Below are 23,422 nucleotides of genomic sequence, written 5' to 3'. Positions count from 1 at the left end.
CACATCATTGAAGGTCTGGTTACCGTACCAGCCATGAAAATCATTGAAGGTCTGGAAACCGACCCAGCCACCAAATATGTACAGCTCTCCATTGTACATAAATGCTGATCGACCAACGCGTCCTTCTGGTAGAAGTTGTGCTAAAGGTGGCTTCCCCCAGGCGTTTGTCTCTGTGTCAAACAAATTGATGGTTTGGTAGACGAATACAAACATATTTTTACTGATGACGGTGGAAGAGTGATATTCTGAAAGAGGAGTTCCTCTGGTGTAAATGAAAGACCAGACCATTGTGCTGGTGTCCAACTTGTACATGTCATTAGTGTAACTACCGGTCAGATTGGTCCGTCCTCCATGGATAAACATGACCTTCTTCAACACACAGGCTGAGTGGCCCTTCCTCTTCTCTGGAACAGTCCCAGAAACCCTGGGTTGGAACCATCTGTGGGAGTCAACATCAAATGCATAAAGCACATTGCACATACAACTCCAGTATCCTCCCCAGATGTAGACTGTATCTTCAACCAACACAGCTGTGTGGCCCCAGCGCTTGGATGGAACCTCAAGGTCACCGTCTCCTCTTCCTGGTTCCACTGGAGGTAACTTCTTCCAGCATAAAGACATTGTGTTGAAGACATGGACATCCATCTGTTCCATCTGCTTCTCTCCAGTGCCTCCAAAGGAATACAGTTTGTTCCTCACTGCTACAGCAGCATGACAGGCTCGCTTTGGTCCTCCTGCTTTGGAAACGGTCCAAGTCAACATCACTTCGTCTGTCTGTCCGTCTGTCCGTCTGTCCGTCCGTCTGTCTCTCTCTCTCCTTTCTCTCGACAACTACAGTCATTTTCAACACAGTGCATCATCTTATATCTTCTGATGTGAAATCACACGAGACACAAACTGTTTCCATGCACGCCTTAACGACGCCAATTAGTGCAGCTGTTCTTCATCTGCACCCTTTGAACTCTATTGCTATATTTATTACTTCATTGCGGCTACCTTGGGGTCTATGGATCTATGGGTCTATGGATCTATGGGTCTATGGGTCTTCCACACGTATAGCATAGTATAGTATATATGTATAGTTTATAATATAGTTTCATTATTAGTGGAGGATATTAAGTCCATATTTCATGAGAATCGTTCACTTGATGGTACAAGCACCAAAATTGGCACACAAGTGCTTCGGAACCTACTCTCTCAGAAAAGTACGTTGTCCACTTGAAAAAACAAAATGGACACCATTTTTCAAGATGGCCGCCAAATGAAAAAGGCCTTTTGTGGCGGTTCTGGACAACCGTGGGTCCGACCGACTCGAGACCGGGCACTGCACTCCCTGTGGGTGTGTGGAACGTGTGTGTCGAATTTGAAGTCGGTGGGGCGAACGGTTCTCGAGTTACGTGGATTACAGACGTACACACACACAGAATTTGTGCAATTAGCAGATCATTGGAACGGTTGTTCGCTTGGTGATACAAGCGTGACATTTGCCGTGAACATTCCTTTGGTCAACTCTTTAACTTTTTAAACCGAGCCATCCAAAAATCCAATATGGCGGTGATATTTCAAGATGGCCACCAAAATTAGACTGGTTTTGCATTTCAGCATATATCTGGCTATACCTTTGTGATGTACTGTACCATACTACTGTATAATACTGTACGGCACTGTAGGGCATAATACTGTACCATACAGTACAGTACAGTACAGTACAGTACAGTACAGTACAGTACAGTACAGTACAGTACAGTACAGTACAGTACCGTACCGTACCGCATGGTACCATACTGTACCGTACTGCACCATACTGTACCGTACTGTACCTTACTGTATGGTATCATACTGTACCGTACTGTACTGTACTGTACTGTACTGTACTGTACTGTACTGTACTGTACTGTACTGTACTGTACTGTACTGTACTGTACTGTACTGTACCGTACCGTACCGTACTGCATGGTACCATACTGTACCGTGCTGTACTTTACTGTACTGTACTGTACTGTACCGTACTGTACTGTACTGTACGGCATCATACTGTACTGTACCATACTTTATGGTATCATACTGTACCATGCCGTACCGCACGTTACTGTACCGTACTGTACTTTACCATACTGTACTGTAACATACTATAGTGTACTGTACAGTACAGTGTGTGTGTGTGTGTGTGTGTGTGTGTGTGTGTGTGTGTGTGTGTGTGTGTGTGTGTGTGTGTGTGTGTGTGTGTGTGTGTGTGTGTGTGTGTGTGTGTGTGTGTGTGTGTGTGTGTGTGTGTGTGCGAGCGAGCGTGCGTGCGTGCGTGCGTGCGTGCGTGCGTGCGTGCGTGCGTGCGTGCGTGCGTGCGTGCGTGCGTGCGTGCGTGTGCGAGCGTGCGTGCGTGCGTGCGTGCGTGCGTGCGTGCGTGTGTGTGTGTGTGTGTGTGTGTGTGTGTGTGTGTGTGTGTGTACGTGCAGGGAAAAGGGGAGGGGTCGGTTAATGTGGAAATTGTAATGTAATTTGTGTCACAGTGAAATGTTGTGCAATAACAGTATGTCATACAAAAGCAATATTTGTACAGTAAATATGACATGGATGCAATGTAGTGCAGATGGATTTCTGTGGCATGCATCATTTTTTGTGCATAGAGAGATGTGTGCTAACGGAGTGATTTGGTAGGAGAAGTCGGACGGATAAACGGACATATTGCTTTGCATCCCCTATAGTAGTAGGATCTAGGATGAGCATCAAAACTATATATTTTAAATACTTTTCATTAGCACATGCTTGAATTTTACATTCCATAGGGCTGGACCACACATGGACCCCATTTGGTTTTGTTTTCTGCATCTTCCTCTGTGACCTGCCACCTTCATGTCATCTCTCAGACTCTCACAGCATCCTTAAACCTCGTCTTTGGCCATCCTCTTACCTGGCAGCTACATCTTCAGCATCCTTCTCCCAATGTACCCTCATCCCTCCTTTTCACATGTCTAAACCATCTCAACCTCACCTCTCTTGCTTTATCCCCAAACCTTCTAACCTGGGCTGATCCTCTAATTCAGTAATTTCTGATAATGTCCTTCCTTTTCACTCCTAATGAGAACCATCCTTAATTCTGCCACCTCCAGCTGTGCCTCCTTTTCATCAGTGCCACCGTTTCCAACCGTACATGGCTGGTCTCACTACCATCATATACATCTTCCCTCTCACTGGTAGCCTTCTGTCACAAATATTTCCTGACCCATACTATGTCCCATATTCTCAATACATTGGCTTCTCTTGCTAGAACATTTCCATCTCTATACTCACCTTAACCTGTTACACTACTGTCTACTGTCTGGTCAAAATAAATTTCTCCCTCCCTCACCATCTCTCTTTGCACTTACTGTACATCTCATATAGCCCTGACCACTTCTTAGCCCACACCACCTGACATCACATCTCTCTGTTCTTACCCATCATCTAGCCTGAGCTAACGTGTTAGGTTTCTGGTCTAGAGGGGCGGGTCGCGGCTCAGATTTGCGCACGCCCTGATTGGATCTCATCGATCTGTCCGTCACCCCCGGCCCCTCCTCTCCCCCCTAGTGCAGCGCTACGTCACATAATTTGGAGCGACGCCCACCCGGAAGGGTTGACTCCCACTTTTAGACCAGAGCGGCCAATGCGTTCCTCCAGGCTTTACATTTTTGCACCAACAAAAATGAAAGCCTGGTACCGAGGCTACCCATCATCTAAAAAAAAACCCCAATGGGCATTGCCCATTGACATACTGTATATTCAAGTCTGTGTGTGTGTCTGTACATTTGTAATCCACATAACCCGAGAACCGTTCGCCCCACCGACTTCAAATTCGACACACACGTTCCACACACCCTCAGGGAGTGCAGTGCCCGGTCTCGAGTCGGTCGGACCCACGGTTGTCCAGAACCGCCACAAAAGGCCCTTTTCATTTGGCGGCCATCTTGAAAAATGGTGGCCATTTTGTTTTTTTCAAGTGGACAACGTACTTTTCTGAGATAGTAGGTTCTGAAGCACTTGTGTGCCAAATTTGGTGCTTGTACCATCAAGTGAACGATCATGTGCTTAATATCCTCCACTATATAGATATTCCACTGTTACGTTCTTAGCTTACGCATGTTTCATGATAAATGCTTTTTATGTGATGCATTCCCATGCTTTTTTGTTCTTGCTTAATGTAAATCACTCTGGATTAAGAGCGTCTGTTAAATGCCCAAATTGTAAATTGCTACAGCGTTCCCTAACACTGAGCTGTGTTGTATTTTGAGGCTGTGTGTGTGTGTGTGTGTGTGTGTGTGTTTGTGTGCATGCGCGCGTGCGCGGAATGTGCTCAAGCTGACTGGCTGAGCACGGAATGTGATGTATGGTGATAACAGTGCCGCTCACGTCACGCAGGTGTGTTATTTTTCTCCATATCGCTGTGTGAGAGACAGTCCACTGAGCAACTCAAAGTGAGGCTGAATGACAAGCATTTTGCATTCTGGCTCTTTGAGGGGAGCTAGCGCCCCCTATGGCCAGCTTGGTGTGTTTGTGTGTTCTCAGCGGCGGCCTTAGGAATCTGGAGGCCCGTTTCAAATATAAGGCCCCCATATACCTATGACATCATTATTTTGTTGAGGCCCCTGTGAGGGTGGAGACCCCCCCTGAGGGTGGAGGCCCGTTTCAATTGAAACTGGTGAAACATACTTAAGGCCTCCTATGAATATAATATTAATCAATATTCGGCTATTCGGTTTTCGGACAACCTTTTCCTAGATCCCGGCATTCGGCCAAGAATTTCCCATTCGGTGGGAAATTATGAATTATGTGTGGACCCCCCCCCCCCCTTGAAAACGAGATGGTAAATCTCAAAAAAGGGATAATTCCCAACAGGGAATTTCAGAAAACACTTTTGGGCGGGAACCCCTTTTGGTGTTTATAGCACTATGTTATACTTTAGCTATTGAAAAATAGCAGATCTACAAGTTGTAGTTGAATTTGTAGGTCTGCTATTTTTTTTTTTATCGTGAAAATGTGCCTCAAAGAGTTTCAGTTTTTAACTCAAATCTTTGCTTCCTTTTGGGTCCCTGGAACAACATATTTCCAGATGGGGGGTCGGCGGCATATTATATAATTTTCGAGGACCTTGACATATATATTGAGAACCACTGATACAGAAACACGAGGATTTTCAGAAAAACATTTAAAAAAGATTTTTTTTAATTTCGACGTCAGGCCTAAATGGGTTAATTTCGTCGACAACTCATTTTCTGTTGGGCTGCGCTCTGGTGTCGCGCTCTGAAAGTAACTAGAGCCATATGAAATACTCTGAAAGTAACTAGAGTCATATGAAAGTAACTAGAGCCATATGAAAGTAACTAGAGCCATATGAAAGTAACTAGAGCCATATGAAATACTCTGAAAGTAACTAGAGCCATATGAAATACGTGTTAACGGAATCGCGGAAATGACCAATAAAAACGGAATTGGAATAAAACGCAGAATATTGCGGATTTTTTTTAGGGGGCTTAATTAAGGGCATGGTGTGTGTGTGATATGAAATGTCCAGTACCTCCCCAGTGCCTCCCCAGTGTCTGCCCTGCTGTGTCTGCCCAGTGCCTCCCCAGTGTCCGACAAGTGCCTCCCCAGTGTCTGCCCAGTGGCTCCCCAGTGTGCCCCTGAGTGCCTCCCCAGTGCCTCCCCAGTGTGCCCCATAGTGCCTCCCCAGTGTCCGACAAGTGCCTCCCCAGTGTCTGCCCAGTGGCTCCCCAGTACCTCCCCAGTGTGCCCCTGAGTGCCTCCCCAGTGTGCCCCTGAGTGCCTCCCCAGTGCCTCCCCAGTGTCCGACAAGTGCCTCCCCAGTGTCTGCCCAGTGGCTCCCCAGTACCTCCCCAGTGTGCCCCTGAGTGCCTCCCCAGTGTGCCCCTGAGTGCCTCCCCAGTGCCTCCCCAGTACCTCCCCAGTGTCCCCCTGAGTGCCTCCCCAGTACCTCCCCAGTGTGCCCCTGAGTGCCTCCCCAGTGTGCCCCTGAGTGCCTCCCCAGTGTGCCCCTGAGTGCCTCCCCAGTGTGCCCCTGAGTGCCTCCCCAGTGCCTCCCCAGTGTGCCCCTGAGTGCCTCCCCAGTGTGCCCCTGAGTGCCTCCCCAGTGTGCCCCTGAGTGCCTCCCCAGTGATAAAATTATATGCTATATTACTGGGGGGAAACTGTGTGTTTCGATACGGTTATTGTGATCTCTATGACAATTATAATATTCCGAATATATTTTTATTATTTTTGGTATTTTCATAACTTTTCATAGAACATAAACTGAGGGTGCTTTGCACCCCCAGGCACCCCCGTGGCCGATTGTGTTAGAATTTATGTTACTGTAAAAAAAAGTTTTACTTAAATTAATATTGGTAATATCTGGCTTTTTGATTCTCCACTAATCGGTAATCGGAAATATCGGCCAAAAACCATATTGGTCGATCACTAATTATTTTTTTCCGGTAAAAGAAATTGTATAAAAAGCTAAATACCGAATTCAGAAAAATTAAAACGGAATTTGGGAAAAAATAAAACGGAATTGGGAAAAAAATAAAACAGATTTCATATGGCTCTAAAAGTATCACAGTGCCATCACGCGTTGTGACGTCAATCATCACTGCCGTCCAAATTTTTTTTTTTGTCCACACAATGAACTGATTGTGATTTAGTGGCCTAAAATCTTATTAAATTTAGTTCACTAAAACTAGACTAAATAATAACTTTTCTGATGACTACAATGACACAAGAGTACTAGCAAAAAACAATAGCTGTCAAAATGAACAGAGCAGGAAAAGTAAAAGAAAAGAAGTGTGTGTGAAGTGAGGGGTGATCTCATCATCATCATCATCATACATCACATTCCGTGCTCAGCCAATCAAATCGTCACATTCCACGCTACGGACACATTCCGTGCTCAAGACGTACACACAAAGCTGTGCACAGGAGGGGGCCAGCGCCCCTCACAGGAGGGGGCCAGCGCCCCTCACAGGAGGGGGCCAGCGCCCCTCACAGGAGGGGGCCAGGGCCCCTCACAGGAGGGGGCTAGTGGAACCTTACCTGCCAGGGCGGGGGGGGGGACCGCCCCCTAACTACCCCTCCAGATGCTTCATGGTTCGCGGCGCGGGGGGGCGGGACTCCATCACGGCGCGTCTCCCCTCCGGTTGTCCGCCATCGGTGAGGGCGGTGGTGATGACGATGACGATGACGGTGATGGAACAGCGGCCTCGGTTCTCCTTGAGGGATTGGGGGGACCAATCAGACCGCAGCAGAGCTTGGCTTTGCTCAACGTCGCCGAGGCGATAAAACGTGGTTTCAGACCGCCGTCCTCAGCATGCTGGCTCCGCCTCCCTGCACCGCTCACCGTGCGGCAAGTCCATCATGTCTGTGGCAGAGGGACACACAAGATACACTGACTAAGTCCATCATGTCTGTGGCAGAGGGACACACAAGATACACTCACTAAGTCCATCATGTCTGTGGGAGAGAGGGACACACAACGATACACTCACTAAGTCCATCATGTCTGTGGGAGAGAGGGACACACAACGATACACTCACTAAGTCCATCATGTCTGTGGGAGAGGGACACACAAGATACACTGACTAAGTCCATCATGTCTGTGGCAGAGGGACACACAACGATACACTCACTAAGTCCATCATGTCTGTGGGAGAGAGACACACAACGATACACTGACTAAGTCCATCATGTCTGTGGGAGAGGGACACACAACGATACACTGACTAAGTCCATCATGTCTGTGGGAGAGAGACACACAACGATACACTGACTAAGTCCATCATGTCTGTGGGAGAGGGACACACAACGATACACTCACTAAGTCCATCATGTCTGTGGGAGAGGGACACACAGGATACACTGACTAAGTCCATCATGTCTGTGAGAGAGGGACACACAAAGATACACTGACTAAGTCCATCATATCTGTGGGAGAGGGACACACAAAGATACACTGACTAAGTCCATCATGTCTGTGGCAGAGGGACACACAAGATACACTGACTAAGTCCATCATGTCTGTGGGAGAGAGGGACACACAAGATACACTGACTAAGTCCATCATGTCTGTGGGAGAGAGGGACACACAAGATACACTGACTAAGTCCATCATGTCTATGGCAGAGGGACACACAAGATACACTGACTAAGTCCATCATGTCTGTGGCAGAGGGACACACAACGATACACTGACTAAGTCCATCATGTCTGTGGGAGAGGGACACACAAAGATACACTGACTAAGTCCATCATGTCTGTGGCAGAGGGACACACAACGATACACTGACTAAGTCCATCATGTCTGTGGGAGAGGGACACACAACGATACACTGACTAAGTCCATCATGTCTGTGGCAGAGGGACACACAACGATACACTGACTAAGTCCATCATGTCTGTGGGAGAGGGACACACAACGATACACTGACTAAGTCCATCATGTCTGTGGGAGAGGGACACACAAGATACACTGACTAAGTCCATCATGTCTGTGGGAGAGGGACACACAACGATACACTGACTAAGTCCATCATGTCTGTGGCAGAGGGACACACAACGATACACTGACTAAGTCCATCATGTCTGTGGCAGAGGGACACACAAGATACACTGACTAAGTCCATCATGTCTGTGGCAGAGGGACACACAACGATACACTGACTAAGTCCATCATGTCTGTGGGAGAGAGGGACACACAACGATACACTGACTAAGTCCATCATGTCTGTGGGAGAGGGACACACAAAGATACACTGACTAAGTCCATCATGTCTGTGGGAGAGAGGGACACACAACGATACACTGACTAAGTCCATCATGTCTGTGGGAGAGGGACACACAACGATACACTGACTAAGTCCATCATGTCTGTGGGAGAGGGACACACAGGATACACTGACTAAGTCCATCATGTCTGTGGGAGAGGGACACACAGGATACATTGACTAAGTCCATCATGTCTGTGGGAGAGGGACACACAGGATACACTGACTAAGTCCATCATGTCTGTGGCAGAGGGACACACAACGATACACTGACTATGTCCATCATGTCTGTGGGAGAGGGACACACAACGATACACTGACTAAGTCCATCATGTCTGTGGCAGAGGGACACACAACGATACACTGACTAAGTCCATCATGTCTGTGGGAGAGGGACACACAACGATACACTGACTAAGTCCATCATGTCTGTGAGAGAGGGACACACAACGATACACTGACTAAGTCCATCATGTCTGTGGGAGAGAGGGACACACAACGATACACTGACTAAGTCCATCATGTCTGTGGGAGAGAGGGACACACAAAGATACACTGACTAAGTCCATCATGTCTGTGGGAGAGGGACACACAACGATACACTGACTAAGTCCATCATGTCTGTGGGAGAGGGACACACAACGATACACTGACTAAGTCCATCATGTCTGTGGCAGAGGGACACACAAGATACACTGACTAAGTCCATCATGTCTGTGGCAGAGGGACACACAACGATACACTGACTAAGTCCATCATGTCTGTGGGAGAGGGACACACAACGATACACTGACTAAGTCCATCATGTCTGTGGGAGAGAGGGACACACAAAGATACACTGACTAAGTCCATCATGTCTGTGGGAGAGGGACACACAACGATACACTGACTAAGTCCATCATGTCTGTGGCAGAGGGACACACAACGATACACTGACTAAGTCCATCATGTCTGTGGGAGAGGGACACACAACGATACACTGACTAAGTCCATCATGTCTGTGGGAGAGGGACACACAGGATACATTGACTAAGTCCATCATGTCTGTGGCAGAGGGACACACAACGATACACTGACTAAGTCCATCATGTCTGTGGGAGAGGGACACACAAGATACACTGACTAAGTCCATCATGTCTGTGGCAGAGGGACACACAACGATACACTGACTAAGTCCATCATGTCTGTGGGAGAGGGACACACAACGATACACTGACTAAGTCCATCATGTCTGTGGGAGAGGGACACACAACGATACACTGACTAAGTCCATCATGTCTGTGGCAGAGGGACACACAACGATACACTGACTAAGTCCATCATGTCTGTGGCAGAGGGACACACAACGATACACTGACTAAGTCCATCATGTCTGTGGGAGAGGGACACACAAGATACACTGACTAAGTCCATCATGTCTGTGGGAGAGGGACACACAAGATACACTGACTAAGTCCATCATGTCTGTGGGAGAGGGACACACAACGATACACTGACTAAGTCCATCATGTCTGTGGGAGAGGGACACACAACGATACACTGACTAAGTCCATCATGTCTGTGGCAGAGGGACACACAACGATACACTGACTAAGTCCATCATGTCTGTGGCAGAGGGACACACAAGATACACTGACTAAGTCCATCATGTCTGTGGCAGAGGGACACACAACGATACACTGACTAAGTCCATCATGTCTGTGGCAGAGGGACACACAACGATACACTGACTAAGTCCATCATGTCTGTGGCAGAGGGACACACAAGATACACTGACTAAGTACAATTTACAATTTACAATTTAGGCATTTAGCAGACGCTCTTAATCCAGAGCGACTTACATTTAAGCAGGAACAAAAGCATGGGAATACATCACATAAAAGCATTTATCAATATCATGAAACATGCGTAAGCTAAGAAAGTAACAGTGGAATATCTATATAATGAAACTATACATACACTATACATATAAACTATACATATTTACTACTATGCTATACATATGTACTATGGCGTGCTATAACTATATACAATACAATTATAGTGCTGTCTACATAACATGCTATAAGTCTGTGTCAAATGCTATCTAAGCCAACAGAAATGCTATCTAAGGGGTTAGGGTAAGTGCTATGGGCCATGATGGAGTCTGAAAAGGTGGGTTTTCAGGCTACGGCGGAAGATTGGGAGTGATGCTGCAGTTCTGACTGCAATGGGAAGTGCATTCCACAGTTTTGGAGCCAGAAGGGAGAAGAGTTTGGGACGTGTGGAGCGTTGGCCCGGCGTTTTTAGAGAGGGTACTTCCTCACTAAGTCAATCATGTCTGTGGCAGAGGGACACACAAGATACACTGACTAAGTCCATCATGTCTGTGGGAGAGGGACACACAAGATACACTGACTAAGTCCATCATGTCTGTGGCAGAGGGACACACAAGATACACTGACTAAGTCCATCATGTCTGTGGGAGAGGGACACACAAGATACACTGACTAAGTCCATCATGTCTATGGCAGAGGGACACACAAGATACACTGACTAAGTCCATCATGTCTGTGGCAGAGGGACACACAAGATACACTGACTAAGTCCATCATGTCTGTGGGAGAGGGACACACAAGATACACTGACTAAGTCCATCATGTCTGTGGGAGAGGGACACACAACGATACACTGACTTAGTATATGAACTTTCTTTTTTTGCGGGGTAATTCTTCAAAAGAATGGCGCTTGACGTCACAGACAGGGAGCGCTGGATTTGTGAAATACTAGAAAAACTCCTATTCCTGAACCACAGTGATACCACAGTACAGGCAAAACAGGGAGGAGCCTAGAGAAAAACAAGCGCCTCTCATCCAAATCCAGCCACACTTCGTCATAATTGCTAATATCGGGTCGATAATTATCGGGACGATAGTTATCGTGCATCCCTAACGCACGATAAGAACGATAAGAACGACTGACATTTTTAGAATCTAATCTCAGGTCAGAATGGGTTCATCAGACCAGTGTGTGTCCGGCGGAAACCTGGTATGAATCTGATCTCAGGTCAGAATGGATTAAGGGCTTAAGTGTTCCTCATTTTGCTGGGGACCCCCTGGGAACCCCCTGAAGGACCCCTTGGGGGGCCCAGGACCCCACGTTGAGAACAGGCTGGCTCATTATCAAGCTCAATTTAATTTAAAACAAATGGCAGAGTGGGCCAATTTCTCTGCGATTATGAAATATGAAAGGACAAAACATGGTGTTGTTCTCCTTGACTGATTTGGACAGTAAATTATGACTAGACAGACAATGACATAACAAGCCAGTGAGAGAGAGAGAGAGAGAGAGAGAGAGAGAGAGAGGTTCTCAAAGTGGGGACCCCAGGGGTCATCGGGGGGGGTACCAGGGGGGTCCCTAGTAAGGATGTGCCGTGGAGATATTTTGGCCAATATCGATATGCTATTTAATTAATTGCCGTTATGGCCGATAGATAACCGATATTACCGATAATGATCTCATTCTGTATTAAAACAATTATAATAATTTTGTCCATTCTGAAGAAAAAAAGACAGCCAGGGTCTTATGCCTTATTGAAGCGCTGTTTTAATTATGACAACTCATGGCGTGACAGAGTGTACTGTTCATTAAACATTTCTAATGTTTAATGAACATTAAACACTACAGTACAGTACACATGACAGAGTGTACTGTTCATTAAACATTTCTACAGTACCGTTCTTTATCAAGGCCTCAGGTAAACGTTTGATGACATGACATGACATGACCCTGACATGACATGACATGACCCTGACATGACATGACATGACCCTGACATGACATGACATGACCCTGACATGACCCTGACATGACATGACATGACATGACATGACATGACCCTGACATGACATGAGGTAGACGGACAAGAAGAACCATGATACAGTTATGATACAGTTACACACTTTAACCCATTCTGACCGGGCACCCATTTTGGTGTTAGCATCATGTTATGCTTTAGCTATTGAAAAATAGCAGATCTACAAGCTCATATCGCGCCACCGAGTGGCGCGATACGAGCTTGTAGGTCTGCTATTTTTTGAAAAAAATCGAACAACGACTGACATTTTTAGAATCTGATCTCAGGTCAGAATGGGTTCATCAGACCAGTCACCAGTGTGTGTCCGGCGGAAACATCGTATGAATCTGATCTCAGGTCAGAATGGGTTAACAACAACAACAACAACAACAACACTATGTACTTTAATTAAGTGTCCCTTTTTGGGAGGGACTTTCTTGGAATCTAAACTAAATTAAGTCACTTTACACTAAAGCACAGGAAATGGTTAGGCACAATGTGTGTGTGTGCAAGTTGTCCGTACAATATTCCTAAAGTAGTATACAGTAGTTACAGTACAGTACCGTACAGTAGTTACAATACAATACAGTAGTACAGTACAGTACAGTACAGTACAGTGGAAGCCTTAACCCATTCTGACCGGGCACCCATTTTTGTGTCAGCATCATGTTATGCTTTAGCTATTTAAAAATAGCAGATCTACAAGCTCATATCGCGCCACCGAGTGGCGCGATACGAGCTTGTAGGTCTGCTATTTTTGAAAAATCGAAGAGCGACTGACATTTTTAGAATCTGATCTCAGGTCAGAATGGGTTCATCAGACCAGTGTGTGTCCAGCGGAAACCTCGTTATGAATCTGATCTCAGGTCAGAATGGGTTAAATTGAAAGGAAGACAACAAGCCAGTAATAAGATGCTGTTTTAGACGAGGCACACTCACTCTGAGAGAAGCAGAGTCACCCATCTTACTTTCATTACTAGTAGTAACCATCACCGACGCCGATATATTGAACCCATTCTGACCTGAGATCAGATTCATACGAGGTTTCCGCCGGACACACACTGGGTCTGATGAACCCATTCTGACCTGAGATCAGATTCTAAAAAGGTCAGTCGCTCTTCGATTTTTCAAAAATAGCAGACCTACAAGCTCATATCGCGCCACTCGGTGGCGCGATATGAGCTTGTAGATCTGCTATTTTTCAATAGATAAAAGCATAGCATGATGCCAAAACCAAAATGGGTGCCCGGTCAGAATGGGTTGAACCCACATTATTTGTTAAGCGCTTAAACCCTGGCCTGTAGATTTCGGTAAACGGGACCTGATTTGACCATGTACAATTAGACTGCCTTTCTCCCCCCCCCCCCCCCCCAAGACGCCTCATAAACAGGCTATAATAATAAAAGCTATTATTTCTTAAAGCCAATTTAATCAAATCTCATTCCGTGGCTAGAGTGATGTTGGCACTGGCAGATATTATACACGAGATCAGAACTTTACCCCAAAAACTAGTGAACAGCAAAACAGCAAAGAGAGTTTGGTCCAAAGACACAACAACCACTTTTATGTTCGTGCAACAACTAACAAGGCAGAGTACAAGTTATAATCAATATCAACTTTATTCATTAAACTGAAAACAAAACATGTACTATATATATTGACACACACGCGCACACACACACACACACACACGCGCACACACACACACACACACACACACTCTCTTAATTTCTCATTTGTATTTTAATCTCTCAGTTTAATTATCCCTTCAGGGATTTGAGACAAAATCATGTCCTGGCTAAAATGTCCCATTTGCAAACAATATAAAGAATAGGCTATAATATATATAGGCTACAATATATAGAATGGGCTATAATATATATAGGCTACAATATATAGAATGGGCTATAATATATATAGGCTACAATATATAGAATAGGCTATAATATAAAGACAAATCTCTGTAGATACTCTTTGACAACAGTCAAATCACCCCCCAGTGTAGTGTGAAAAATGTAACCATTTTGGTTGCCACTGAGGATTTTTCTTGTACTGTCTGTCTGTCTGTGTGTGTGTGTGTGTGTGTGTGTGTGTGTGTGTGTGTGTGTGTGTGTGTGTGTGTGTGTGTGTGTGTGTGTGTGTGTGTGTGTGTGTGTGTGTGTGTGTGTGTGTGTGTGTGTGTGTGTGTGTGTGTGTGTGTGTGTGTGTGTGTAGTGTAGTGTAGTGTGTGTACTTAAAGTTTCAACTACAACAACCCCCCCCCCCCCCCCCCCTTCTCTGCGTTCACAAATGGGACACAAACAGATCATCAAGTGTTGTGCATTTGGGTGCTGGAGAAGCTAAACTAGGCTAAAGTAGCCCTCAGTCTCAACTGAGGCAGCTGGTATGGGGCTGCCTGCCTGTGTTAGCCTGTTAGCCTGTTAGCCGCTATGTTGGCTCTGTAATGAAAACTTAATTGGCCAATTAGCCCCTCAACGACGCCTCGACACACACACACACACACACACACAGACACCCCGATGCGCGTGAAAACCGTGACACCGTTATGATCGACAGTTTTGAGAGAATGTCGGGGTTAAAAGAAGGAGCCACTACTCACTCACAGCAGCTACAGGCCTCCTGATAGAAAGGCCAGCACCACAACAACCCCCCAGAGCAGAGCAGAGAGCACAGCACAGCTATAGCTACCGTTAGCTTAGCATGTGTTACACGCAACCCGGTGACCTGTACAATTCTGCTGCGACAATTCTCTCTCTCTCTCTGAGTCTCTCTCTCTCTCTCTCTCTCTCTCTCTCTCTGAGTCTCTCTCTCTCTCTCTGAGTCTCTCTCTCTCTCTCTGAGTCTCTCTCTCTCTCTCTCTCTCTCTCTCTCTCTCTCTCTCTCTCTCTCTGTCTCTCTCTCGTTGACATACATTGAACTTATAATTCATAATATTGTATATCTACATCAGACTGTACAACGTTTAACAGGATATTTAGTTAATTTAATAATAATAATACTCGTCTCTTTTTGTCAACAACACATGTTAAAATGTGTAGACGATCAGATGTGATATTATTGTGTAATAACGTGTGTGTGTGTGTGTGTGTGTGTGTGTGTGTGGGGGGGGGGGGGGGGTCACAGAAGTCGACGGGTCACCGGTCGCAGTGTAACAGCTGGCTAACAGCAGTGTAACACACACACACACACAGTCAGAGCAGAGCGCTGCGTTGCAAGGCAGCGAAGGAAGCAGCAGACACACACACACACACACACACACACACACACACCACTACAGGGACAGTTAAAGCCTTTACACATGACGGGGCCAAAGTATAAAGCAGCGCCCTGGCCCCTGGGGCCCCTGGGGCTGGGGTCCGCCGGCAGGGCAGCTGTGTGTCCGTGGCGTCGGACACAACAATGGGACCAAATGGGAGAAAACAGGGGTTGATTCGAGCAGGTTTCAAATGGTGAAAGAATGAGGGACATATTTCTTTACCTTTGCTTGCTTCTAGTTCCAGTGCCTCTTGGTGCTTGGCTTGGCTCCTCCACTCACTCCAGACCTGGGAGAGAATATTGGAAGATGATGGAGAGAGCCGCACTGCGCATGCGCGCCGGACACGCACGCACACACGCGCGCGCACACACACACACACACACACACACACACACACACACGCACAGCTCAGATGGATATATAGATAGACAGCCAGGGGGAATGTTTGAATTGAAGATGATGATATTTGATATTTAAAAAAAAAACATAATATTATATAATATATAAATAACATGATATTATGTAATTGCAGAAGATATGCAATGTCATGTTAATAACAATCATAATAACCTTATCGATAAAATACTATTTTTGTCTCCACCAGGCCGAAGGCATGGGGGGAGAGTATGTTTTGCACTCCGTCCGTCCGTCCGTCCGTCCGTCCGTCCGTGTGTCCGTCCGTCCGTGAGCAGCTAATCTCCGGCACCGTTAACCCGGTCGATGCCAAATTTTGCACACACACTCCCTGGATGCCAACGATGAACCTCTGCCCCAAAATTTCCAGAACGGCCTGTTATAGCGCCACCAGGAGGCCGCTTTGTGCAAAACAAGTTTTTGCACAGTACACCTACAGATTTTGTCCAAACATCGCGCAAATTGGTACACAGTCTCTCTAGTTCACATCTGGCTTTTAGAGCGCCACCAGGAGGCCGACTTTTTAAAACACATTTTTGGATATTACTCCTCCGGATGTTGTCCAAAAATCCCGCAAATCGTTACACAGTATCTCCATAGTCATGTGCTCAAGACGGATGTGTCTGATATTTCATATTCCATCCTAATTGGCTAACATTGGCTTTCAAATTTTGCAGGATTGGCCTGTTTTGAACAAAAAGCCTCAAATCATGAACGCAGCGTGCAATTTGACGTGAAATCTTTCACGCACTTTCCTACTAGGCTGAGGAATATAGCCCACCCATTTCACATTGGCCTGTTATAGCGCCACCAACAGGTGGATTGTGCATGCGTGCGATCAACACGGATCTGCACCATTTCCCATATTCCATCCTGATTGGCAAAGATTGGAACAAACAAACAAACAAAAAACATGTTTATATTACTCCTAAACATTCCTATCCTCCTGGTGGAGACCTGTGCCCAGAAGGGCACTTTTTCTAGTTTATAATGAATTGAACATGGTGGACCCTATTGTAAACAAGTGTAATGCTTTATGGTCGTCCATAGTTAACGGTTTTGTATTGAGGTTGTACTTGAAATGTACTGTAATTTGAATCTATTAATAAATACTTCAATCAATCAATCAAACGTTCTAATGTAATAATAATAATAATATGAAACAGTCTTATGTATGAAGACATCCATATGGATGAAGACATAATCATTTTTCTGGAACTATGGAGGCATATATTGTAATATAATAACTGAATCCAATGTTGTTATTTAGTAACATCAAACTACCGTATGATAGTGTGGTACGATGCGTCAAAAAAACAGCTCCCGTAGGATTTTTGTGCTAAAATTGATTTTTTTGCAGATCTTGGTTCTATAGAGTCCAAACTATGAGAGAATGATGGGGTTCAAATTTTCCCGACCCCCACCCCGTTTCTGGGGGGGTCATCTATTTGGGACCTCCCAGAACAGTATGCCAGCCAGTTAATGTCCGATTTTAATAATATTATAATTTTTTGTATGTTTTATAAAATTCTGAGTTGATTTCTTAAACTTTTAAAGTGGTCAGAAGAATCTTTTTTGACTTTTGGTAAGGGTGTTTCCTCACCTGGGACCTCCCGGACTGACCTCTGGGCCTATAAGTTATCATTACATTCCTCGCTCTGCTCCCGTTCCAGAATAACGTCAAATTAGATCATAAATGAAGCATAAAAGTATTTGTAGCTGGGCTCTGATATAAAATAAATAGTAGTAGCCAATACCAGGGGTCTTCCACAGGGTGCCCATGACCCCTAGGGGGTCCTCAGAGTTACAATTTACAATTTAGGCATTTAGCAGACGCTCTTAATCCAGAGCGACTTACATTAAGCAAGAACAAAAAAGCATGGGAATACATCACATAAAAACATTTATCATGAAACATGCGTAAGCTAAGAAAGTAACAGTGGAATATCTATATAATGAAACTATACATATAAACTATACATCTATACTACTATGCTATACATATGTACTATGACGTGCAATGCAATTATAGTGCTGTCTACATAACATGCTATAAGTCTGTATCAAATGCTATCTAAGTCTACAGAAATGCTATCTAAGGGGTAGGGTAAGTGCTATGGGCCGTGATGGAGTCTGAAAAGGTGGGTTTTCAGACTACGGCGGAAGATTGGGAGTGATGCTGCAGTTCTGACTGTAATGGGAAGTGCATTCCACAGTTTTGGAGCCAGAAGGGAGAAGAGTTTGGGACGTGTGGAGCGCTATCCCGGCGTCCCGGAGTTACTATACAGGGGCCCACCAAATCATTGTGGGATAGGAACTTTTATTATTTTTTTACATTAAACCACTTGAACCATAGCATCCCTTTTCCAGGGAGAACTTTAGCCAACAATAGCTGATCTACAAGGTTGTAGTTTGAGCTTGTAGATCAGCTATTTTCAAAGTAAGGTGCCTCAGTGTAGCAAATATTGCTGCTAAATAAAGATCAGCCAGGCTGCTGCTGTCTTTCTCTTTGTCTTTCTGTTGTCGGTCAGGTGCAGACTGGGAGGGCTACTTGTCATCCTTAGAGGAACTCATCAAATATATTTCTTTGCTCGTGATCTCCTTAAATATGCTCTTGAACAGGATGACCCAGAAACATGGAACGCACTGAAGTCAGGTGAATTTGTTGTGGCAAAGTCAGAGATACCGTTCACTCATCTCTTCACAGATCAAGCCCTTGAGAAGAAAATCAAGAAGCTAAAGGGACATGGTGGGATGGTTGGAATCAGTAGAGATGAAGCAGCTCTGGACCGACTAGTCACTACCACACCTCATCTTTCTGGTCTAGTGAATCAGTACCTCAACATCTTCCCAAAAGCTTCCAGGTCTTCAAGGAAAGAACATTATCAGCTCTCAGGAGAGATTGCATTGAGGTCAAGAGAAAATGCTCTCAAGCAATGTAAATTGATTGAGTTGCACTGTGGAGGCAATCTGTTCAAAGAGAACACACCATTGAAGAGTCTGGTTTCATCAGCGCTTGTGTCAGATGGGGCAAAAATGACATTCTTCCTGGGCCTACACAATTTTCCTGGGCCTACACAATTTTTCTGGTGCTGACTGGGGAGGAAAACTTGTTGGAATCTCCAAGAAGACATGGGTCAATGCCTACTTGAGGCTTGATGATGATGATCCTGCCATTAACTGCTTCAAGGACCTTGGAATGGGTTCCATTCCACCTGAGCTTGTTAACGGCAAGCTTCCATCACCATTGGAGTCATTGGAGCATGGAGGTCCAACAACCTTGCCATTACTAGATGGGAACTATTTCGGTCAAAGAACTTGAGGGTGAGATGCTACCTCCAACTCGTGCTGCACGGCTACCACATATCCTCTGTGCCAACTACGTCACAATGCGGGATAAGTCATTCATACCTGGCAAATTGCCCCGAGCTTCCACCAATCGAACAAAATGGATGGAATTCAGCTAGTGGAGGGTATGCTCCGTCAGGTGTCTTGCCCTCCCTGCTCCAAAGGCAGTACTTGAGCTCATCAAATGTGGTTGCAAAGCAGGTTGCAAGGGACGGTGTCGGTGCAGCTGCTCAAACAATAACCTGCCTTGCACTCCTCTCTGCAAATGCTATGGTGGAGACTGTGTCAACACTATCAGGGAGGACATTCAAGATGATGATGACGAAGATGAATAGATCCTACAAATAATGTATTGTAGGCATAATTTACCATGGGCTCTTTAAGAGGATAGGTGTGTGTGTGTGTGTGTGTGTGTGTGTGTGTGTGTGTTAGTGTGAGTGCAGTGTGTGAAATAAATGGACATGTTCTGCGTGCCCAAAGTGAGAAGTTGCAATACCTTTATTCCCTGCAGTGTCAACAATAATGGTAGAATACTAATAAACTATCAAAGTACTTTACATAAACGCAAGATATTCTAATACTATTCGAAATACTTGCAAATCACATATATGGGTGCAAGAATAGGGGCAAAACTAGTCCAGGACCCCCTGTGGAAGACCCCTGGTATTAAATACTACTCATTTTTGTAATCAATTTAATGCTTAAATTATTATCTAATTTGACATTGTTCTGGAACAGGAGCAGAGCGAGGAATGTAATGAGTACTGAGATGAGTCCGGGGGGCCCCGGGTGAAGAAAGACCCCAACCAAAAGTCAGAAAAGATTATTCTGGCTACTTTAAGTGTAAGAAATCAACTCAGAATATTTAAAAACCTATAAAACAACCCTAATATTATGAAAATCGGACATTAATTGTCTGGCATACTATTATGGGAGGTCCCAAAAGATATGACCCCCCAAATAAGGGGTGGGGGTCGGGAAAATTTGAACCCCATCATTTTATGACAGTTTGGTCCCTATGAAAGCCAAAAAAGCAAAAAAATCACTTTTAGCAAAAGAATCCTACGGAAATACACATCGTACCACACTATGAGGATGAATGCATTTCTATAATAATGGCAGAAACAACTATTTTTGCCGTTTTTAGCCCAAGGAGTTTTTTTGTGCTAAACTAAACTAATGGTTTCAGAATCATGAAAACATGTCACATTACTTAAGGCATAATGAAATGTTGAAATCTTTGTCTTATGTATAGTTGTTAATGGCATAGACACCCCTATAAAATATTACACAACATACCGACAACCGGTCAACAAGAGAATTCATGCATATAGACAATATTTTAGGCCAATTAAAAAAACTGTATAGGCCACACTATTACATTAATTATGGTTATCGCTACTACTTGTATTTAGCTGCATCTCTTGCCCTGTCTTTCCTTCTATTTTCTTTCTTTCTTTCTATTTTCTCCCCCCCCCCCCCTACAAGCTTGTAGATCAGCTATTTTATTTGAATTGAAATCCTGATATATATATTTCTTTTATTGGAATCCTGAAAAGTAATTTTTTTATGAACTATATGAACTAAATACAAATACAGTGGACATAAAAAAGTTTGCATGTTTGGAATTGAAAGAAGCTGAAATCAATAACATATCAGTATTCCGATATCAATCCGCATTAACCCATTCTGACCGGGCACCCATTTTGGTGTCAGCATCATGTTATGCTTTAGCTATTGAAAAATAGCAGATCTACAAGCTCATATCGCGCCACCGAGTGGCGCGATATGAGCTTGTAGGTCTGCTATTTTTTGAAAAATCGAAGAACGACTGACATTTTTTAGAATCTGATCTCAGGTCAGAATGGGTTAATCAGACCAGTGTGTGTCCAACGGAAACCTCGTATGAATCTGATCTCAGGTCAGAATGGGTTAAGGGAAGGTGGGGGCCACCAGTTGCCCGTATACAGTATGACCTACACTAGTCACAACACAACAGAAGGACAACAAAAAAAAACACATTTCTACAGTATATCAAAAGGCTTTTACTTACAGTGTCACAAAAAGAAATCCAAGTCATGAAAAAAAGGACATTATAGGACAGTATAACAGTCTGGATTATCATATCACGATATAAAATTCATTGGAGGAGGCGTTTACCCTTAAAGGGACACTTCACCCTTTTTGCAAAAAAATATATGTTAATGACGTTTAGAAGCTTTAGAACACTTTCCTGGGGGTATTTATGTGTGTAATATGTGGTTTTAGATATTTTAGATTGTAGCAGTGAGCCTGTTGTCTCTGATGTCATGGACACTGGGCTCACTTCCTTCCTGGACTACATGTTGTCTCAGTAAGACAGCTCTCCCCCTATCCACAAGGAGGAGCAGTGCACCAAAGAATTATGGGAATTGTAGTCCAGGTAGACAGGCTCACTGCTACAATCTAAAATATCTAAAACCACATATTACACACATAAATACCCCCAGGAAAGTGATCTAAAGCTTCTAAACGTCATTAACATATATTTTTTTGCAAAAAGGGTGAAGTGTCCCTTTAAACACATACAAATTACATAAAAAAGTGCAAATGCCCAAAATGAGCTTAAGGATGTTTCATTAAGCAATAAATTAAATTATTTACATCTCACAGTTTAGAAAAGTACACGTGCGCGCACACACACGCGCACACCGACACACACACACACACACACACACACACACACACACACACACAGAAGAGGGAGACCGGAGATGTTGAAAGAGAAGACTGCAAAGCCAATCAGTGCACACGAGAGGCTCTGCATTTGTCTGTGGTGAAAGACACGCACACACACACACACACACACACACACACACACACACACACACACACACACACACGCGCTCTAGAAGGAAAAGAAGATGTGCCACACAGATACAAAACAAACAAACTACTAGACTATGACGAGGTCGTCTAGTTTTCATAAGTCAGGTTTCATCTGACTAAATTTGATCCACAGCAATATGGCGACACTAAGATACTAATATTACATGTCATAGTGCAGTGTTGTTCGACAAGATATACCATGGAGCAGGGGTCCATGACAAGATATACCATGGAGCAGGGGTCCATGTCAAGGACCCCCAAGTGGACACTGATTGACCCCTATTAGAAAACATATGCCAGGGACCCCCGTTTTTTTTGCCGCACTACGAGCTTGTACGTCTGCTATTTTTGAAAAATCGTGAAAATGTGGCGCAAATCTTTGAATACGGTATATATTCTTTCAGAGAGAGCGAATTTAACCCATTCTGACCGGGCACCCATTTTGGTGTCGGCATCATGTTATGCTTTAGCTATTGAAAAATAGCAGATCTACAAGCTCATATCGCGCCACCGAGTGGCGCGATACGAGCTTGTAGGTCTGCTATTTTTGAAAAATCTAAAAAAACGACTGACATTTTTAGAATCTGATCTCAGGTCAGAATGGGTTCATCAGACCAGTGTGTGTCCAGTGGAAAACCTCGTATGAATCTGATCTCAGGTCAGAATGGGTTAACTCAAATCTTTGCTTCTGGGAGGGTCCCTGGAACTACATATTTTCAGATGGTGGCCGATCACATATATTTTTGGGGGTCCTTGACATGAAAATGTTTGAGAACGACTGACATAGAAACACAGGGTTTTTCAGAAAACTGTCATGATTTAGAAGACATTTTGATGTTTTTGCCCCTCAGTCAAATCACCAACCACAGTCACATCTGCAACTACACTGGGACATAATTGATGTGATTGTCAGA

The 23,422-nt window shown here is 44.6% G+C and overlaps 1 protein-coding gene across 1 annotated transcript in view; it reads right to left on the bottom strand.

The window, feature by feature from the left end:
* LOC310854032 (uncharacterized protein) overlaps nucleotides 1-16,151 on the bottom strand; it is a 47,998-nt gene extending 31,847 nt beyond the window's left edge. The window contains 2 exon segments of the mRNA XM_083758508.1: nucleotides 7,060-7,384; nucleotides 16,101-16,151. The gene's annotated coding sequence lies outside the window, so the exon portion shown is untranslated.
* Between the last annotated feature and the right edge of the window lie 7,271 nt (nucleotides 16,152-23,422).

This window comes from Protomyctophum parallelum (assembly GCF_964188405.1).
Source record: "Protomyctophum parallelum genome assembly, chromosome: 23".
NCBI classification, from domain to species: domain Eukaryota; kingdom Metazoa; phylum Chordata; class Actinopteri; order Myctophiformes; family Myctophidae; genus Protomyctophum; species Protomyctophum parallelum.
This window is presented reverse-complemented; position numbering and strand designations above follow the sequence as displayed.